Genomic DNA, 6,628 nt, shown 5'->3' with positions numbered 1-6,628 from the left:
CATTTTACTAAAATGGTCCTAACAATAAAGGAAATACCATCCTGGCTCGATGTCTTTGCATCACTACATGCTTTGTGTAAACTGAAACTTGGCAAATACTTCATAAATCTTAATGTAGAAGGTACAAATGAATCATAGAAGTCAACCAACCACACTAGTCGTAAGGATGGCCGAGTGGTCAGAGGCGCCAGACTCAAGCTTTGACTCCTTCCTGTGTAAAGGGTATTCTGGTCTTCAAGTGGAGGCGTGGGTTCAAATCCCAGTCCTGACACAGCTTTAGTGCATTTGGTTTTCCCAGTGTTAAATGTAAGCGTTAACCTCAGTGCAAATTTTATACACTCACATGTTTAGAATATTGATGTAGAAGATAAAAGAAAATCATAGTAGTCTCTCTATAGCATCATCAGTCAGGATGGCCGAGTGGTCTAAGGCGCCAGACTCAAGGTTTGACTCCTTCCTGTGTAAAGGGACTTCTGGTCTCCAAATGGAGACGTGGGTTCAAATCCCACTCCTGACACAGCATTAATTTACTTGGTTTCCCCATGGCTCTAGGTAGCTTTAGCATCAGTGCACATTTTACTAAAATGGTCCTAACAATAAAGGAAATACCATCCTGGCTCGATGTCTTTGCATCACTACATGCTTTGTGTGCACTGAAACTTGGCAAATACTTCATAAATCTTAATGTAGAAGGTACAAATGAATCATAGAAGTCAACCAACCACACTAATCGTATGGATGGCCGGGTGGTCAGAGGCGCCAGGGTCAAGGTTTGACTCCTTCCTGTGTAAAGGGTATTCTGGTCTTCAAGTGGAGGCGTGGGTTCAAATCCCAGTCCTGACACAGCTTTAGCGCATTTGGTTTTCCCAGTGTTAAATGTAAGCGTTAACCTCAGTGCAAATTTTATACACTCACATGTATAGACTATTGATGTAGAAGTCAAAAGAAAATCATGATAGTCTTTCCACAGTATCAGCAGTCAGGATGGCCGAGTAGTCTAAGGCGCCATACTCAAGGTTTGACTCCTTCCTGTGTAAAGGGACTTCTGGTCTCCAAATGGAGGTGTGGGTTCAAATCCCACTCCTGACACAGCATTTCTTTACTTGGTTTCCCCATGGCTCTAGGTAGCTTTAGCATCAGTGCACATTTTACTAAAATGTCCTAACAATAAAGGAAATACCATCCTGGCTCGATGTCTTTGCATCACTACATGCTTTGTGTGCACTGAAACTTGGCAAATACTTCATAAATCTTAATGTAGAAGGTACAAATGAATCATAGAAGTCAACCAACCACACTAGTCGTAAGGATGGCCGAGTGGTCAGAGGCGCCAGACCCAAGGTTTGACTCCTTCCTGTGTAAAGGGTATTCTGGTCTTCAAGTAGAGGCGTGGGTTAAAATCCCAGTCCTGTCACAGCTTTAGCGCATTTGGTTTTCCCACTGTTAAATGTAAGCGTTAACCTCAGTGCAAATTTTATACACTCACATGTTTAGAATATTGATGCAGAAGGCAAAAGAAAATCATGATAGTCTTTCCACAGTATCAGCAGTCAGGATGGCCGAGTAGTCTAAGGCGCCATACTCAAGGTTTGACTCCTTCCTGTGTAAAGGGACTTCTGGTCTCCAAATCGAGGCGTGGGTTCAAATCCCACTCCTGACACAGCATTACTTTACTTGGTTTCCCCATGGCTCTAGGTAGCTTTAGCCTCAGTGCACATTTTACTAAAATGGTCCTTACAATAAAGGAAATACCATCCTGGCTCGATGTCTTTTTATCACTACATGCTTTGTGTGCACTGAAACTTGGCAAATATTTCTTAAATTTTAATGTAGAAGGTACAAATGAATCATAGAAGTCAACCAACCACACTAGTCGTAAGGTTGGCCGAGTGGTCAGAGGCGCCAGACCCAAGGTTTGACTCCTTCCTGTGTAAAGGGTATTCTGGTCTATAAGTGGAGGCGTGGGTTAAAATCCCAGTCCTGTCACAGCTTTAGCGCATTTGGTTTTCCCAGTGTTAAATGTAAGCGTTAACCTCAGTGCAAATTTTATACACTCACATGTTTAGAATATTGATGTAGAAGTTAAAAGAAAATCATGGTAGTCTCTCTGTAGCACCACCAGTCAGGATGGCCGATTGGTCTAAGGCGCCAGACTCAAGGTTTGACTCCTTCATGTGTAAAGGGACTTCTGGTCTCCAAATGGAGGCGTGTGTTTGAATCCTACTCCTGACACAGCATTGCTTTACTTGGTTAGCAAGTAAAGCCTAGGTAGCTTTGGCATCGGTGCACATTTGACTAAACTGGTCCCAACAATAAAGGAAATACCATCCTGGCTTGATGTCTTTGCATCACTACATGCTTTGTGTGCACTGAAACTTGGCAAATACTTCATAAATCTTAATGTAGAAGGTACAAATGAATCATAGAAGTCAACCAACCACATTAGTCGTAGGGATGGCCTATTGGTCAGAGGCGCCAGAGTCAAGGTTTGACTCCTATCTGTGTATAGGGTATTCTGGTCTTCAAGTGGAGGCGTGGGTTCAAATCCCAGTCCTGACGCAGCTTTAGCGCATTTGGTTTTCCCAGTGTTAAATGTAAGCGTTAACCTCAGTGCAAATTGTATACACTCACATGTTTAGAATATTGATTTAAAAGTTAAAAGAAAATCATGGTAGTCTCTCTGTAGCACCACCAGTCAGGATGGCTGAGTGGTCTAAGGCGCCAGACTCAAGGTTTGACTCCTTCATGTGTAAAGGGACTTCTGGTCTCCAAATGGAGGCGTGGGTTCAAATCCCACTCCTGACACAGCATTGCTTTACGTGTTTCCCCATGGCTCTAGGTAGCTTTGGCGTCGGTGCACATTTGACTAAACTGGTCCCAACAATAAAGGAAATACCATCCTGGCTTGATGTCTTTGCATCACTACATGCTTTGTGTGCACTGAAACTTGGCAAATACTTCATAAATCTTAATGTAGAAGGTAAAAATGAATCATAGAGGTCAACCAACCACATCAGTCGTAAGGATGGCTGAGTGGTCAGAGGCGCCAGAGTCAAGGTTTGACTCCTTCCTGTGTAAAGGGTATTCTGGTCTTCAAGTGGAGGCGTGGGTTCAAATCCCAGTCCTGACACAGCTTTAGTGCATTTGGTTTTCCCAGTGTTAAATGTAAGCCTTAACCTCAGTGCAAATTCTATACACTCACATGTTTAGAATATTGATGTAGAAGTTAAAAGAAAATCATGGTAGTCTCTCTATAGCACCACCAGTCAGGATGGCAGAGTGGTCAAAGGCGCTAGATTCAAGGTTTGACTCCTTCCTGTGTAAAGGGACTTCTGGTCTCCAAATGGAGGCGTGGGTTCAAATCCCACTCCTAACACAGCATTTCTTTACTTGGTTTCCCCATGGCTCTAGGTAGCTTTAGCATCAGTGCACATTTTACTAAAATGGTCCTAACAATAAAGGAAATACCATCCTGGCTCGATGTCTTTGCATCACTACATGCTTTGTGTGCACTGAAACTTGGCAAATACTTCATAAATCTTAATGTAGAAGATACAAATTAATCATAGAAGTCAACCAACCACACTTGTCGTAAGGATGGCCGAGTGGTTAGAGGCGCCAGACTCAAGCTTTGACTCCTTCCTGTGTAAAGGGTATTCTGGTCTTCAAGTGGAGGCGTGGGTTCAAATCCCAGTCCTGACAGAGCTTTAGTGCATTTGGTTTTCCCAGTGTTAAATGTAAGCGTTAACCTCAGTGCAAATTTTATACACTCACATGTTTAGAATATTGATGTAGAAGGTAAAAGAAAATCATAGTAGTCTCTCTATCGCATCATCAGTCAGGATGGCCGAGTGGTCTAAGGCGCCAGAGTCAAGGTTTGACTCCTTCCTGTGTAAAGGGACTTCTGGTCTCCAAATGGATGCGTGGGTTCAAATCCCACTCCTGACACAGCATTGCTTTACTTGGTTTCCCCATGGCTCTAGGTAGCTTTAGCATCAGTGCACATTTTACTAAAATGGTCCTAACAATAAAGGAAATACCATCCTGGCTCGATGTCTTTGCATCACTACATGCTTTGTGTGCACTGAAACTTGGCAAATACTTCATAAATCTTAATGTAGAAGGTACAAATGAATCATAGAAGTCAACCAACCACACTAGTCGTAAGGATGGCCGAGTTGTTAGAGGCGCCAGACTCAAGCTTTGACTCCTTCATGTGTAAAGGGACTTCTGGTCTCCAAATGGAGGCGTGTGTTTGAATCCTACTCCTGACACAGCATTGCTTTACTTGGTTAGCAAGTAAAGCCTAGGTAGCTTTGGCATCGGTGCACATTTGACTAAACTTGTCCCAACAATAAAGGAAATACCATCCTGGCTTGATGTCTTTGCATCACTACATGCTTTGTGTGCACTGAAACTTGGCAAATACTTCATAAATCTTAATGTAGAAGGTACAAATGAATCATAGAAGTCAACCAACCACATTAGTCGTAAGGATGGCCTATTGGTCAGAGGCGCCAGAGTAAAGGTTTGACTCCTTCCTGTGTAAAGGGTATTCTGGTCTTCAAGAGGAGGCGTGGGTTCAAATCCCAGTCCTGACACAGCTTTAGTGCATTTGGTTTTCCCAGTGTTAAATGTAAGCCTTAACCTCAGTGCAAATTCTATACACTCACATGTTTAGAATATTGATGTAGAAGTTAAAAGTAAATCATGGTAGTCTCTCTATAGCACCACCAGTCAGGATGGCAGAGTGGTCAAAGGCGCTAGACTCAAGGTTTGACTCCTTCCTGTGTAAAGGGACGTCTGGTCTCAAAATGGAGGCGTGGGTTCAAATCCCACTCCTAACACAGCATTTCTTTACTTGGTTTCCCCATGGCTCTAGGTAGCTTTAGCATCAGTGCACATTTTACTAAAATGGTCCTAACAATAAAGGAAATACCATCCTGGCTCGATGTCTTTGCATCACTACATGCTTTGTGTGCACTGATACTTGGCAAATACTTCATAAATCTTAATGTAGAAGGTACAAATTAATCATAGAAGTCAACCAACCACACTAGTCGTAAGGATGGCCGAGTGGTCAGAGGCGCCAGGCTCAAGCTTTGACTCCTTTCTGTGTAAAGGGTATTCTGGTCTTCAAGTGGAGGCGTGGGTTCAAATCCCAGTCCTGACACAGTTTTAGTGCATTTGGTTTTCCCAGTGTTAAATGTAAGCGTTAACATCAGTGCAAATTTTATACACTCACATGTTTAGAATATTGATGTAGAAGGTAAAAGAAAATCATAGTAGTCTCTCTATAGCATCATCAGTCAGGATGGCCGAGTGGTCTAAGGCGCCAGACTCAAGGTTTGACTCCTTCCTGTGTAAAGGGACTTCTGGTCTCTAAATGGAGGCGTGGGTTGAAATCCCACTCCTGACACAGCATTGCTTTACTTGGTTTCCCCATGGCTCTAGGTAGCTTTAGCATCAGTGCACATTTTACTAAAATGGTCCTAACAATAAAGGAAATACCATCCTGGCTCGATGTCTTTGCATCACTACATGCTTTGTGTGCACTGAAACTTGGCAAATACTTCATAAATCTTAATGTAGAAGGTACAAATGAATCATAGAAGTCAACCAACCACACTAATCGTATGGATGGCCGGGTGGTCAGAGGCGCCAGACTCAAGGTTTGACACCTTCCTGTGTAAAGGGTATTCTGGTCTTCAAGTGGAGGCGTGGGTTCAAATCCCAGTCCTGACACAGCTTTAGCGCATTTGGTTTTCCCAGTGTTAAATGTAAGCGTTAACCTCAGAGCAAATTTTATACACTCACATGTTTAGAATATTGATGTAGAAGTTAAAAGAAAATCATGGTAGTCTCTCTATAGCACCACCAGTCAGGATGGCCGAGTGGTCTAAGGCGCCAGACTCAAGGTTTGACTCCTTCCTGTGTAAAGGGACTTCTGGTCTCCAAATGGAGGCGTGGGTTCAAATCCCACTCCTGAGACAGCATTTCTTTACTTGGTTTCCCCATGGCTCTAGGTAGCTTTAGCATCAGTGCACATACCATCCTGGCTCGATGTCTTTGCATCACTACATGCTTTGTGTGCACTGAAACTTGGCAAATACTTCATAAATCTTAATGTAGAAGGTACAAATAAATCATAGAAGTCAACCAACCACACTAGTTATTAAGGATGGCCGAGTGGTCAGAGGCGCCAGACTCAAGGTTTGACTCCTTCCTGTGTACAGGGTATTCTGGTCTTCAAGTGGAGGTGTGGTTTCAAATCCCAGTCCTGACAGAGCTTTAGCGCATTTGGTTTTCCCAGTGTTAAATGTAAGCGTTAACCTCAGTGCAAATTTTATACACTCACATGTTTAGAATATTGATGCAGAAGGCAAAAGAAAATCATGATAGTCTTTCCACAGTACCAGCAGTCAGGATGGCCGAGTAGTCTAAGGCGCCATGCTCAAGGTTTGACTCCTTCCTGTGTAAAGGGACTTCTGGTCTCCAAATCGAGGAGTGGGTTCAAATCCCACTCCTGACACAGCATTGCTTTACTTGGTTTCCCCATGGCTGTAGGTAGCTTTAGCATCAGTGCACATTTTACTAAAATGGTCCTAACAATAAAGGAAATACCATC

At 43.0% G+C, this 6,628-nt stretch overlaps 5 non-coding genes across 5 annotated transcripts; all 5 read left to right on the top strand.

Annotated features, from left to right (window-relative positions):
• Nucleotides 1–406: 406 nt before the first annotated feature.
• trnal-caa lies at nucleotides 407–517 on the top strand. The gene is made up of 2 exons: nucleotides 407–444; nucleotides 472–517. It is a non-coding gene; the product is annotated as a tRNA-Leu (tRNA).
• A 2,177-nt stretch (nucleotides 518–2,694) lies between these two features.
• trnal-caa lies at nucleotides 2,695–2,805 on the top strand. The gene is made up of 2 exons: nucleotides 2,695–2,732; nucleotides 2,760–2,805. It is a non-coding gene; the product is annotated as a tRNA-Leu (tRNA).
• Nucleotides 2,806–3,837: 1,032 nt separating this feature from the next.
• trnal-caa lies at nucleotides 3,838–3,948 on the top strand. The gene is made up of 2 exons: nucleotides 3,838–3,875; nucleotides 3,903–3,948. It is a non-coding gene; the product is annotated as a tRNA-Leu (tRNA).
• A 1,360-nt stretch (nucleotides 3,949–5,308) lies between these two features.
• trnal-caa lies at nucleotides 5,309–5,419 on the top strand. The gene is made up of 2 exons: nucleotides 5,309–5,346; nucleotides 5,374–5,419. It is a non-coding gene; the product is annotated as a tRNA-Leu (tRNA).
• Nucleotides 5,420–5,880: 461 nt separating this feature from the next.
• trnal-caa lies at nucleotides 5,881–5,991 on the top strand. Its single transcript has 2 exons — nucleotides 5,881–5,918; nucleotides 5,946–5,991. It is a non-coding gene; the product is annotated as a tRNA-Leu (tRNA).
• The last annotated feature ends 637 nt before the right edge of the window (nucleotides 5,992–6,628 follow it).

Source organism: Etheostoma cragini, unplaced genomic scaffold, assembly GCF_013103735.1.
Source record: "Etheostoma cragini isolate CJK2018 unplaced genomic scaffold, CSU_Ecrag_1.0 ScbMSFa_442, whole genome shotgun sequence".
In the NCBI taxonomy this organism is placed as follows: domain Eukaryota; kingdom Metazoa; phylum Chordata; class Actinopteri; order Perciformes; family Percidae; genus Etheostoma; species Etheostoma cragini.
The sequence above is the reverse complement of the archived record's forward strand: the minus strand, read 5'-3'. Positions and strand labels throughout refer to the sequence as shown.